This window comes from Lethenteron reissneri, chromosome 51, assembly GCF_015708825.2.
Source record: "Lethenteron reissneri isolate LAM-NWPU_2019-01 chromosome 51, ASM1570882v1, whole genome shotgun sequence".
Lineage (NCBI taxonomy): Eukaryota > Metazoa > Chordata > Hyperoartia > Petromyzontiformes > Petromyzontidae > Lethenteron > Lethenteron reissneri.
Genome location: NC_083829.1, coordinates 7070998 through 7085805, shown reverse-complemented (window position 1 = coordinate 7085805; position 14808 = coordinate 7070998). Strand labels below are relative to the sequence as shown.

The 14808-nt window shown below is 45.9% G+C and overlaps 1 protein-coding gene across 1 annotated transcript in view; it reads left to right on the top strand.

Annotated features, from left to right (window-relative positions):
- The first annotated feature begins 1091 nt into the window (after positions 1-1091).
- LOC133355410 (uncharacterized) overlaps positions 1092-14808 on the top strand; it is a 76909-nt gene continuing 63192 nt past the window's right edge. Inside the window, exon 1 of the mRNA XM_061572692.1 lies at positions 1092-1389. The gene's annotated coding sequence lies outside the window, so the exon portion shown is untranslated. The remainder of the gene's footprint in view (positions 1390-14808) is intronic.

The following is a 14808-nucleotide window of genomic DNA, read 5'->3' as shown; positions in this document are numbered from 1 at the left end:
TTATACATGCATTGTAACACAAGGGGTAGTTGAATGTTGAAAATCAATATTTTCATCGCGGAGTATAGGAACGTGTATCTCCAAATATAATCCACGCTTATACATAATTTTCAATTTAGTTGAACCAGACGGAGTAATTAACCCGTCAATTGTGTTTCATTCGCTGATTTTGCACAAGAGATGAAACCCTGCCCCCCTCACGGCCGCCTCGCGCGCGGCGACGTCACCGTCGCATTTTCCCGCGTTTTTCGCTAACGGCTGCGCAGGGCCAAACCATTCTCGTCGCGGAGAAGGGGGGGGGGGGGTTCTGTGGGTGGTGGTAGTGGATGGTTCGCAGTTCTATACTGGATTGCACTATCTCTACAAACCACACTATCACGTCTTTTTTTTATTAATCTACAACACTATCTCGCCAAACAAAATATCCTTGAGTTTCATCATCTTCAGGATTTATGCAGCAGCGCTCAAAATATAAGTAATTAAATTAAATTTAACAAAAAAATGGGGTTTTTGATTTAAAGCTTTCGTGACTGCAGGGATTCATATTCTTGGTTCTTTTGGTAAAGTAACGTAGAAGGGAAGTAATAAAAATATAAAACAAAAAATTATCACGACGTTTCGACTGCAACACAAACAATCATCATCAGGTGTGAAATCCACAGCAAGAAAATGTGAAAACCACCACTTTTTTCAAATTTTCTTACTGTGGATTTCACACTTGATGATGATTGTTTGTATTGCAGTCGAAACGTGAACATTTGTTATTGTTTTATATTTTTTATTATTTTATTATTTCCCTTCTACGTGACTTTACCGAAAGAACCAAGAATAAATAAATTGGTGTTATAATTGTGGAGGCTATTAGTGTACAAAGTGGACTCGTCGAAACCGTGAACTTGAACCCCCTCCCCCCCGACCCCGCCCCTCTCTTCCCCCCACTCCCAGCCCCGCCCGCTTTAGATTCCCTACATCAAACGCGTGCAAAGCGGCCGCGTTCCGCCTTTCAATTGGTCGACGCCTGCGCACGTGACCTCCCCAGCGGGCGCGCGATTGGCCGGTCGCTTGTGCGCTGTAGGGAATGCGAGCGAGTGCCAAGTGCGACGGCAGCGTGGCCCCGCGGAGTCGCATCCACATCCAACATGGACATCAACACCGTGACAAACATCGTCGTCGTCTTCATCATTAGCAGCAACTGCATAGCCATTGGCATCGCCGTCACCATCACCGGCAACAACGGCTACGACAACATCAACAAAATCGGCAACATCATCAGCAGCAACAAGCAACGCCACCACCATCATCATCAGCAACATCATCATCATCTGCAACATTTTCGTCGTCATTGCTGCCAACATGAGATGCAGCCGCAAAGCTTGGCGGGGGAAGAAGGTGAGGGCCGGTTGTGGCTGCGTGTTTGTCGGTGGCAAAGTGGGGGGGGTGTTTATGCAACGCCGCGTAGTAGTTCGAGGGGGGTCCAGTGAACGTGGTGGAGGTGGTAGAGGTGCAGACCTGCAACTGCCTCGCTCTTGCCGCTGCTGGCGGAAGGCGCCGCATCCACCGGAGAAGTCTCTCTCTCTCTCGAGAGAGAGAGAGAGAGAGAGCCCCCCCCCCCCCCCCCATTAATTGTCTTCCATGCCGGACATGGTCGACTGCAGTGGTTGACTTTGTGAGGTTCACTTGTGGTGGACTTTTTATCGGTTCGTCAAGTCGACAGTTGCCAGGTCGACTTTGCCAGGGCCACGTTTGTGGTGGTCGACTTTGTGGTCGACTTTGCCAGGGCCACATTTGTGGTCGACTTTGTGGTCGACTTTGCCAGGGCCATGTTTGTGGTGGTCGACTTTGTGGTCGACTTTGCCAGGGCCATATTTGTGGTGGTCGACTTTGTGGTCGACTTTGCCAGGGCCACGTTTGTGGTGGTCGACTTTGTGGTCGACTTTGCCAGGGCCATGGTTTGTGGTGGTCGATTTTGTGGTCGACTTTGCCAGGGCCACTTTGTGGTGGACTTGGCCAGGGCCACTTTGTGGTCGACTTGGCCAGGGCCACTTTTGTGGTGGTCGACTTTGTGGTCGACTTTTCCAGGGCCATGTTTATGGTGGTCGACTTTGCCAGGGCCATGTTTGTGGTGGTCGACTTTGTGGTCGACTTTGCCAGGGCCATGTTTGTGGTGGACTTGGCCAGGGCCACTTTGTGGTCGACTTGGCCGAGGTCGGACTCTGCAAAGTCAACTTTGGTCGACTTTGCCGAGACGACTTTGCCCACGTTAAGTTGTGGTCGACTTTGTTTCCTCCCTGCGCACTTTGTGCTTCTTAGCGAAAGTGAATCGATGAACACGGATGACGATCCCCGCGTGATATCATAAGCCATGCTCGTTCCACTGCTGGATGAATCAGCCCTTGCTCCCCAAGCCAATCCACCAGGCACACGTGCACACATTAGCTGCTTTCATAGCCTCATCTCCCCATGGTTTAGCGGCTTCATCGCGAACATGTGATGTAATAACCCATTCATTTGCCTTGCCACTCCCGTTATTATTCTTGAGAAATCTGCATTGCTTTTATACGTGTGCGGTTATTCACTTAATTGTTCGGGATCTAAAATTTTCGATTTGCAACGTAAGCGCTTGAGTCAATGTCATCGTCGGTCGTGAGAAATCCACTGCTGGATGAATGCCTCTCGCAAGCCGAACCGATTTCATCGCTCCATCTCCACGCGATGGGTCCGTCCTCATGTCGCTTGGGCGTCTTCCACAATGCACGACTTTGACCATTTTGTTTTTTTTATAACTCAACAATTTGTGTTTCTTTTACGACCTCACGTTTCATTTGTGGAGTTTAAATGTGTTCTGCCATGACTACGATGACGATGGTGATAAGACGAATGCCGCCGCTTGAATTGAATTTGTTTTTGTCTTAAAATTAATTTAACGGTGGTGTTTTATAATTATTTATTTATACGTTCGCCGAATCCCGTTTAGTTTTGCTGCGGCCGCTTGCCACGATGCGACGTCACATTTTCACGGACGTCAACAATCCGAAATTTTTTGTTAAATTATATATCGCTCTTATTTCCATTTTTATTTTTTTTACTTTGTCGCCTCGGTGTTATCATTATTTATTTTATATATAAAATAATATAAATTCCCCTTTTGGTAAATTAAATTATCGCCCAACCCATTCAGAGTTGGGGGCGAGAACGGCCCCGTGAGTGGAAGAGGCCCAGCCGCTGTCGGTAGGTGGCGGTGTCGCACCAACAATGAAATTTGGTACGCAGGTTTTATTTACATATTTCTAGATTTGAAGCTTTCGTGACTGCAAGGATTCATACTCTTAGGTTTTTTCGGTAAAGTGACGTAGGTAAAAATAGAAATAATAATAGAAATTATTTATTTAATTTCTATTATTTATTATTTATTTTATTTACATATACACGGTCTGATGTCTTTGTTGCCGCGTTTAATTGCATTAAATGCGTTTGATTGTCAACATAACGTGGGTGGTTTTACCGCGTATATATTTCATTTTCCAGCTGTTATTGGTAAGATGACCACAATTCTGTAAGGCTCAACCAACGTGTGAATTAAATTGACAAAGGACTGATAATTATGAATCACATTTGCAGCCCATTATCATTAGTCGGTATGCGGTGACATAATACTGTATACATCCATAATAGAGGTTTTTGGGTTAGATCGCGTAAATATCTAAATGTGTCGTTAAAACCCGCCACCACCCGACACAGCCAACTAGTAAGGGTTGCCTACGTGTTATACTGTATTGTATACATGTTTGTGAATGTATTCTTATCTTTATTATCAAAAGTATCGTTTTATCATCACGATTAAGGCCTACCTGTCAGTTGTATAATCACAATTACAGTTCTATAATCACAATTCAGACCAGTCTTTAGTTACCCCTTCGAGAGAAGTCATCAGTGTTCGTGCTTTGAAGTGACAGGCCCCCTCCCATTGGGATTTGTAATTTCCACCAATTGCTCGGGCACAAGAACGAAGAGGTATAACAAATCCACAGACTTCAGCATGAGTGTGCGAGACTGGGTTTTAACTGTAATTTTTTTGTTTGTTATTGGACTACTCTAAGTGTGGGTGTAAACAGTAATTAATTCATTGATTGGAAAAAAAATTCGGGCTCCTGATACATTTTTTTTATTGATTATACATTATGCGGTGTTTTTCAGGTTTCAAACTGTATGCAAACAAAACATCTGATAAGGCTACATTTGGGCTATTTGAGTGAATTACAAATAAGACGGAGAAAATGTAAACGATAAAAGCCAAACAAACATTGTGAGCAATTTGATCAAATTGCAAAAAAGATGGTAGACAATTGAGAAACATTGCAAACGAGACAAAAACATGCTTTGCTTCTGACATCGAATCGCGTTCCTGAATCGTGGTTGGTTAATGGAATCACCGTGGCTGAATGGTTACATGCTTTGTAATAGGATACAGGTAAACATTTCGGGTTTTTATGAAACGGGAGAATGATCTTTGCAGCGGAGCATCATATTGTGTAAAATTAACGGCGCTCATCCATACGGACGGTCATATGAGATTTGTGACCAGAGTAGGTGGTTATATCTGACTCGATATGTCGACGATTATAAGATGAATAGAGCTGTGACACACTACGCCGTGAACTGTGAGATTCAGAGATCTGAGTTTGATTTCCAGCCGCGGGTAAATTTATTGTCGTAACAATTGAACCGAACCCCGCCCCTCCACTAAGCTGCACTGATCAGCGTAGTCAAGGCCAACATCCATCATGACTGTGCATAAGCCTTCAGCCAGCAGTGACTTGACAAAGGGATGAACAATATTTCTGCTGTGATTTGTATTGTATTATATTCTGTTGTAAATATGATCTTGATTTGTGGATCATTATCTTGCTGGAGTCAACATCTTGTTAATAATGAACTGATCCTGCCTTAGGAATGTGTTATGCCTGCCACTGGCTCTCAGATCCATACAAATGTGAACCAACAGTAGTTGCATAAAGCACACACACTTTGTACTGGTTTTCCTCCTGGGGTTAATTGGCAAAGGCAGGCTTTGTAAGCACGTACTGCAGGGTTTCCAGGTGTTATCGGTAAAGGTCACCACATTTTCTGAGAGGCTCAACCAGGATATTTGGTGAGCTGGTAGCCCCCAACCGCCCCAACCCTCGCCTACTTTTACACCCACAGACTCCCCTGCCAACCCCACCCAGCATTTGGGTAGGCCCCGCCCTTTGCATGACACCAACAAATTTAATCTTGCGACAAAATTCCCGATTTTTCACAAAAGCTTCGGGAAACCAGGGACAGGCGTTCTGGGACCAGGACTGTCCCAGCCACACTGGGACATTGGATACCCTTCGTTATTGGCAGTGTTTAATCCCTTCTGTAAACCATGGACCGGCGGCAATGTAAGTTTATTTATGAAATCACAGCGCTAGAGTGGGGCGTTATGGGTATAACTCTGTATAACCTTCATTGTGGAGTGGAAAGTAAGGAATTGAACACGTCCAAGTGGATGTCCACCGAGGAGGGCACAATGAAATAAACTCACGTGCAGCTGCGAGGTGGATTATTACAACGCTGGATCATGATGGATTGTGGCAGAGGATTGGGGAGGCTTTCATCCACCAGTGGATTGATCATGGCTGATGATGAAATACCCTTCCGTTGCGTTTCGCATAGTTGATCCGTGATTGGCGACTGAACAACAGTGGTGGCCCCAACTATTCTCCTGTAGGGGGCGATCTTCCCCTTAACGCTGGCAATTCTGTCGGAACCAAAGCCCGAGGGTTTCATAGCCCCAGACCAAGGCACTGATGCACATCATTTATCACTGTTTATCAACACAGGGTGCGGCAGGGAAAGTGAACATACTGCTTTTAATAAATGCGTACAGTCTTTTGTGTGAATTCAAGTACTCATTTGAATTTGAGGCGCTTTGTGTTTGTGAATGTGCACATGTGCCTGGTATAAAACGCTACGCATGTAAAGCCTTTTGTCATTCTGCTGCTGGATGAGGGCCTACCTACACCGTGCAGTATGACATTGGCTTTTTCTGCACTACTGTATGCTGACAACGTAGCCTTGCAGCAGCCTGTGGGGGTTATTTGACCATACTTGACCATGCTCGCCACTGCGGGTTGGTGAATGAAGGCAGCATAGAGGCGGGAGCATTGAAGTTCACCATCCGAATGGACTTTTTTGGCACCTTTTGACAAAATAGCCCCACAACAGCCTACGACACCTGTTCTATGCAAAAGTGATCGCCCATCCGAGCACTATGCAACCTCAACCCCGCTTAGTCTCCGAGATCTGAGGACACCGAATGCATTCCGGATGATTTGTTCACAGGCCCAAAAACATTACACACACGCTGCTCCAATTGTATGGCCATAGGTAACATGTTTTGCGTTAAAATGCAGTGGGAAAACCCGTCAGTATTAATGGCCCATCCTGACGGATGGCTGAATATTGTGTTTGCCTCGTGTTCCCTAATGGCGTCACAACACCCATGCTTCTTTCCCTGTATAAAAAAAAATGTACTGGCAGCTGCGCATAATGAATTGGCGCTGTTGTACAGTCGACGCTCAGGGCAAAAGTTTCACTCTCGTATAATAATCGTGCATATGTATAATTTGTGTGCATTGTTTGGATTACGGGTATGCGGAGCCCCTTTAAGCCTGTTGCCAATGGAAACGGTCACGTGAGTGGCCACATTCCATTCTCGGAGCCGTTGTGAGAGGGAGTTTGGTGGTGGGGGGGGGTCAGGCGTAGGGTTGCAAAGGTCATCCATCATGGCTGTCAAAACAGCTGCGGGGAGCAGCCATAAGGGGAGGGCTTCTTCACTCGTCCCGTCTGCCTCGCCGCTGCATGAACCGCGCGCACGCACACGTCTCGCGGCCGCAGGGATGTGTTTAAAGACGTTCCATTGTGGTGGCCAATAAAGAGGGGTGAGGAGTGCCCACTGAAGGCTTCAAGCATCTCATAAGAACAAAGGACCCTCCAGGCTTTTGAGATATTAGCAACCGAGTTCTATTTGATTTTTGTTGTTAAATATGTCTGGTCGATCCGCAAGAGTTGAAATTTGATGGCCTTTCCCGTCGTGCTGGGGAAAGCGCTTGAGGATGCTTTGAAGTGAGCCCCGTACGTAAAGTGGTGTAAATAAGCCAACAAATCAATAGATTGCTTGCGGTTTCCCTTTGGGGATGGAAATAAAGCTCAGGAAAAGCTGTAAAGTTTGCAACCTGGAATTTGAGAGAAGCCTGCGATGTCATGATCGGTGCTTGAGGGGCCTTGTGATGTACGCGTAATTTGTGTTGGACTGACCTGCCAAGCCCGTGTTCTGCGGAGTGCCGTTTTATAAGCCTCCTTTGTCTTTGTGACGTGCGGTTAAGCCGAAAGTTGTCCTCCCCGTGCACAGCTGTGTTTAATAAAGAGAGGGTAATTTTGTGTTTTTTCTCCCCCTTGTAGCTACCGCACTAGATCAGCGCCAAGAATGGGTTCGCTGCCAATATGGTCATTGTAAATAATGACCCAAAGGGTATTGATCGTCGAGGTCGGAGGGCATTGATCACAAAGTGGCCCAAGAGCTGTGCACGAACGAGCCGTGTTTTACTCGAGTGTTTCGCTTTCACAACAGACCTCCCCCCCCCCACCGCCTTCCCTGTATCATCCCGTCCCCGGTAACGCGTCCTCACCGTAAAATGTTGACGTAATTATCTCCCCGTTTCAACGGCGAAGTCAGTCGTTGCGGGTGCAGCGCTTGTAAACAAACAATAAACACGTGTTTATTTACGGAGTGCCTTTATAGAGAACTCTGCCATTAAGCTGCTTACGTGCGACCCGGCTTTACAGGGAGGCCCCGTTTGGGGAACGTCCCTCCGCTGTCCTAGGTGACGCATGAATTTGGCAAACCACCCTGGCACACAATGGCTTGCTCGCTCTGCAGATAGGGGCTTTTTGTTGTAATTTTTACCGGGTTTCGCCGACCGGTGGCGCAAAAAACGTCATCGAAAGCCGAATTAAGGTATGCCACCCCCACAGCTGCTCAGCCCTCGCACCTGGGAACGGCTCCGCAGGTTTTGGTTGAGCCAGTGCAACGTGCGGCTCCTCGGGTGCGCGCTTCTGGTGGGCACCGCTCCCAAGTGCCGACTGCAATAGCGGAACCAGTGTGCGGCAGAGGTCGCAAACGGGTTTTGATTCCTTACCCGTACCCGGCCGCACCAGGGTCGCAAATGGGTACCCGTACCTGTACCCGGCCGGGTATGGGTACCCGTTCCCTACCCGTACCCTACCCGAAATGAGTGACAAACGGTTACTCACCAGTGACTCACGGTCTACCCGTACCCGGCCGCACCAGGGTCGCAAACGGCTACCTGTACCCGGCCGGGTACGGGTAGCCGGGTATCGGGTAGGGTACGGGTATCGGGTACCCGGTTGCGACCTCTGGTGTGCGGTGTGAGATCAGCTCGGTTTCACGAGACCACGGTTGAGGAAGGACACTGCGAGTGAGCGCAGCGTGGGGAGGGGGAGGCGTGTGGCACCGTTCCAGCGAACGGCGATTGGGAAATGTTATTTGTTACTAAACTTGAGTGTTTTTTTCTCAACACTGGTTATGCTGCAGCAAGGCTGTTGTTCCCTGTCAGGGAAATGTGAAATTTGCACCACTGCTTTGCAACCACTGGCAGAGACGAGCATTGCTTTACTTATGGAGTGGAGAGACTCTTTGATTTTGGCTTGACTAAAACATTTTGTCGAACATCCCAAAGCAAGGCGAGTGCTTATGCATTATAGCTGGGGGAAACACACTTTATTGTGGGCGACAAAATGTATTTTTTGCTGCTGTGCAAAAAAATGCATGAAAAATGGCATTGTTCGCGAAGAACTGAACATGCTTTGTTGTACGTGTTTTGGTGTTTTCGACACGACAGTGGTGGGCATGTGATAAAATCATGGCGCCTTATCTCTTGAGTCGGACGAATCTTTTGGTGCCGCCACTGAACTCGTCCTGAGATAGTGGCTCAAAAAACCGGTCTCTCAGTCTCTCCCGAAGCGGCGTTTCACTTCACGAGCTCTGAAAAAAGTGCCTTCGCGTACCCCCCCCCACCGCCCCAGGCTCAAACATCGACACGAGCGTTTACTTGAGTGGTGAAATATAGTGGTTTCGGCAATATTCTCAAAAGCACCGAACAGTGCATTTCTTACTCTTAGATTTTTCTTCGGTAAAGTCACGTAGGTAAAAAATTTAAATTAAAAAAGTAAAATAAAACAAATTAAAAAATTCACGACGTTTCGGAAGCAACACAAGCCTCCGTCTTCAGGTGGAACCGTCACAGCCACGACAGCTGTATCAAGTAAATAAATGAGAGATCACAAGAAATACAGCTGTCATGGCTGTGACGGTTCCACCTGAAGACGGAGGCTTGTGTTGCTTCCGAAACGTCGTGAATTTTTTAATTTGTTTTATTTTCTTCTTCTTTAGTGCTGCCTAACGGCGTGTGCGACTTCACGATGATATTGGTCCCGGTCTAGCACAGGCGTGTAGAGTTTGTGCTGTTGTTAATTGTAGCCATGTTTTGATGTTACTAAGCCATGTCGTTTTTGGCCGTCCTGGTCGTTTTTTCTCTTCGATTTTTCCTTCCAGGATTTGCTTTAATAGCTGGTATTTGTGGTCGTGACTTTACCGAAAAAAAAATCGAAGAGTATGAATCCTTGCAGTCACGAAAGCTTCAAATCTAGAATTAGTGCATTTCTTCCCTTCGTGACTTCGTTGTGCCGCTCGGCAACAGGAGGGTTGTACCGTTTACACTCACCTGGCTGGTCCATTCGAGTCCACGCAGTAAATAAGGCCGGAGTCAAAGCCGCACTTGACAACGGTTATTTTGCGCAAAATTTATCGCGGCTGTGCGGAGCGGTATGTCGCCTGGCCTGCAGTTGTGGAATGCAGACTTGCTTTCCACGTACAGTAGCGGGTTTGGTTAAAATCTGCTTTCAGAGGTGGGCTTGTTCTGAGCGGTTTGTATTTCGCTTAGAGACAGGCCATTGTTGCCAGCGTGATATTCATCACGTTCTGCCCGGGACGATGGAACTGTTTGAGAATTGGTTTTGACCGCGTTGCCATAACATCCTCCTCCGCGTTGCTTTTACCCAGCGCAATAAAACTCCACCAATGTCACGGCAGCTAGCGTAACTTCGCTGTGGCACGCCGTGGCGTCGGTTTAAGTGGCCGCACCTTGCTGATTAGACTCAGTGATGTTGAGGCTGATCCCCGGTTAGTGTGTTTAAATGAACGCTCCTGGAAAAAAATTTTACTCAAACAAACCTCTACCTGCTTATTTATTTTGAATACAGTATAGTATGTGGTGTTTTTTGTTCAGTTGCCTGTTGGGGCAGGCTGTAGCGTTGCATGCCCAGACTTTACGTCTCTGCTGGAAAGAGTTTTTTTTTCTTCTGGGGAACAGCACCAGGGGGTGATTATGGACTTGGACTCTTTGTGCTCGTCCCTGGACCAACAGGGTGGTGAATGTGCTCCAGGTTCTGAGGGGAACGTGTTGTTTTGTCTCTGAGGCAGGAATGCTTGACTCTAAATTACAAACGAATTGAGCAGAATTCGAAATTCACAGCTGTTTTTTTTCTTTCACACGGACACAATGTGCCTGTAGAGAAGCGTGCGCTCTCCATAATAATGTGAGCCCAGAGCAAGCGGCTTTTTTTTCTTCTCTGATGTAGCAATAACACTACAAGTCAACGTGTCCTGGTGATGAAATGAGTCTTGGCCATTCCTGAGCCAACGGTAAAATTCCTCTCTTCCATTATGGGGCCTGGTCTCTCCTTTACAAATACAATCAAACACTGTTAACTTACCACCAAGTGGTGTGCATGATTTACCACCATGAGATTTACCACGGTGGTAGTCATGATTATAACCATCATGATATTGAAGGTTCTCAGTCGACCCTGGCAAGGATACAAACATATGTATGCTGTTTTTGCCTTTCCCCTTTTATTTAGGAGACCTCTGCTAGCCAGTCATCCTCCAAACAGCAAACGTGAGCAAGTGAGTGGCTGTTTAGCGAAACAAGGAATGATTTCGTTTCCAAGAGAATCATGTGTGCGTGTGTGGGAGGAAGGGGGGGGGGAGTGGTTTATTTTCGCAATTGTAATGCTAATCTAATCGTTATAACGCTTCCAGCTGAGGCGGCTGTAAAACACTGGCTGGCGCAATTACCCCTGGCCAAGAACGCAGCGCTTGGTGTAACATGCAAAGTGGATTTGTCAAAAAATAAAACCCTCGTGCGCTCTGCGGGGGAAGCTGTGGTGCGGTGTGTTTTTTTTGCCGGCGGTGTCGCGTTACCCGCTGTGGTTAGACCCCCCCACCAATCCCTAGCCGCACACCACCTGCTTGCCGGCTCATCGCCGCCCTTATTAGAGAAGAAAAAACCAACCTGGCAAAGCCCCTTAAAATCTGTTAACGAGCTAACGGGCAGCGGCAACGGGGCTCCCCTCTGCTCATTGTCAGGGTTTGGGCGGAAATGTCCAGAGGCTCAGAGGAGAGACTAAACGACAGCACCCCCCAGCAAGCCTCCTGGAAGGTGTACGGCCAAATCGGTGAAGCAGGATCGAGCCTGGTTAAGGTTGAGGATAAGAATGGGATTAGTAGGGGCACTTTAATTCCTCAGCGTCTCAAAGCACACCCATTCCATTGACCAGTGGCAGTCTAGAATAGGTGACCACCCAGAGGGAACTGGGCCTGTGCAGCATAAAGTACCTGGATGGAAGACCATAAGGGAGTAATACCAGGTATTGTAGGCCTGTGCTGCAAGGTAACTTTGAGATGGCAGTACAGCAATGGATTGTTGAATCCATCTGTGTGGAGCATTGAGTGTTTATCCCCCTGTATGCGTGGGGGTTTTCCATGTATTCCAGATTCTTCTAAACTGCCACTCGTTATTAGGTTTGGCCAAACTTTTCAAACAAAGACCCTCCTGGAAAGAGTATTTAGGCACAATTTAAATATATTCCAGGTAAATTAAGGGGTATCGTTATTGTAGTGATGAAAAATAAGGTAATAGATGAACAGGAAAGGGAACTGTCCATTTACCAACATGAAACAACAATCTCCCAATTAATTTGCATTCCAAATCAGTGCATGCCAAAAGTGATTACTTTAACAAAGCAAAGCTGGTCCGGTTCTGTATTCACTGAGTCCCATCTCCTCTGCCTGTCCTGGTGCATTCTGAGTGTATTAACGAAGTGCTGTGGTTAATTGCTGCGCATGCTTTTGCAAACGCGTGTGAAATTTGCCGGCTCTGTGTTGCAGGGAATGCGAGCCGAGGAGGTTTGCACTGCTCATCTCTGTCTTTTATCGCAGTATGTGAAGGTGGTGGTGATGATGATGATGGTTATGATCATGGGTCTGCTGCCAGGTCTGTCCGCAGGTCACCACTTCACCAGCACGATGGATACCATGGGCAGTCTTTAGCATCCAGGTCACACTTGAATCAATTCGTTGTTTAGTTTAAATGGGCTCTTGACGAAAGTGGACTGTATATTTATAACAATGGAGATGCAACAATGAGATCAGTTCAGTGCATGAGCGAGATGAATTGAGGCAGCATTGGACCAAGGCACATGAGATGTCTGGGGTGGCTTTCATCCAGCAGTGGATAGTCTGGCTATTGGGTTATTACTTTTCATGTTTCTAACATGTGGAGGGTGAAACTAATGGTGTCATGTCGGGGGAGCCAAATGTCGTTTTGTTATTCTACTGTGAGGATAATCCTTGCTGTATGGCAATGAGTAACTGAAGCCCGATAGTGGTGGCCCTTATTTGACATTGGGCTGTGTCTGTCTTTTAATCACATTAATGAATGTGACACCGGCATTCCCATTAGAAGTAGTATATATCGCTACACTCGTAGGAATGAAACATATTTCTCGTTATGCACTGTTATAAAAGTTAATTTTATCCTAAAGGGGGAAAGATATTAAGAAGGTCAGTAATTTTTAAAGCTTTCGTGACTGCAGGAATTAATCTTCTTGGTTCTTTCGGTAAAGTCACGTAGAAGGGAAATAATAAAATAATAAAATAAAACATAATTAAATAATTCTCACGATGTTTCGGCCACACCGCAAGCGGACGGCTGCTTTACCGAAAGAACCAAGAAGAAGGTCAATAATATCCTGTTGGGTAAATATTTCAGAGAGGTGTATTTTTTATGGGTGCCATTGATTTCCTACACCCCCTTTACATGAATTAACAACACTTACTCTATTTGAGAAAAACAAGCTTATTTATTGTTTTAAACACAGTTGTTCAGTCAGGCCCAAAGTACCAAAATGTAAAGCGGCCATCAATAGAACCATCAGTTTTCAGTCGATAAGTGTTAACGTGCTTAATTAATTAAACATCGTTGTAGAGCTTGGGAAAAGATACAATTGAAGGGGTTGCCTTAGTCAAGCCAGTGTGGGGGGTGAAGCAGAAATTCACGTATTGTGGCCTGCAAGTGTGGTGGTTGAACAAAGTGTGGATGAGATTAAACAGTGTGGTGGAGGAATACATGAGTGAAGTTTATGGTAAAAGTAGCCATGGTAGTTGTGTTAAACCAACTGACCCAATTAGTTTTTTTCGTCTAAAAGTGCATGGAGTGAAATATCCGATGAAATCCCCACGTATTAATAGCCAGGGTAGATAATTTTGCAAGGGCCCAAATTCAAATAAAAATCGGGGTCCATCTGGCCTGTCATTACTGCTTCCTCAAAGTCGTTAAAGTGAGCACCACCTGGTGAGGTTGCATCACTTGTTGTGAGGTCAAGAGCGTTTGCATTAAGGAAAGGACAGGACTTCGCCCCAAGATTGTCGAATTTATACCACTGTAAATTTGCACGGCCCCAAAACTCAATAACATTACGGTAATTAACACCACCACTTTTTTTTTCTTCTTGGTTCTTTCGGTAAAGTCACGTAGAATGGAAATAATAAAATAATACAACATAATTTAATAATTCTCACGCCGAAACGTCGTGAAAAGTATTTTATTATGTTTTATTTTTATTATTTTATTATTTCCATTCTACATGACTTTACCGAAAGAACCAAGAAGATGAATCCCTGCAGTCACGAAAGCTTTAAATCGAAATTTAAGACCACCACTGTTTAGGTATTCGCAGTTGTGCCGTATGCCTCTCCGATCTGTGTTTGGTTTCTACCACATTGTCCAACGAGATATCTCACGTTTGGCTGCACGTTTTTGGAGTTGCTTTGGGAACAGAATGAAAGTTAATCTGATTAACATATTGATGCTGTTGATTATGATGTTGCTGTTAATGCTGCTTCTACTGATAATCAAGGTCAAGCTGATATTACTTGAACTGACTAAAGACGCTTCCGACAAATGCAGCGAAACATCGGGCATCATGCCCAACAACATGCAGTACAACCCCAACAAGCAAATCGAAGAGCTATTTACAATCGAGTGGCCTTTTGAACCAGACCTATGAAGAATGGACCCCTGTTGGCCACACTTCACGCCTTCTGAAATGTCCTAATTAAATGTATGCTAATGTTGGGTCATTAACCAATTTTCTTGTGATTGATGTGCATCGTGCAAAGGTGGCCCCGAGAGCCAGACAAATAAAGGAAGGTGCTGTAATGATAAAAGCAAAGTGGTGCAACATTAACAAATGTGTTATGCAGTGACGACTTCTTCAGCTGTGAATCGATTTTCATATTAAGAGGACTGATGTTTGTCGGTGTCAGGAATTTTGAAAAGTGGCGATCCGATGCAAGAGCGG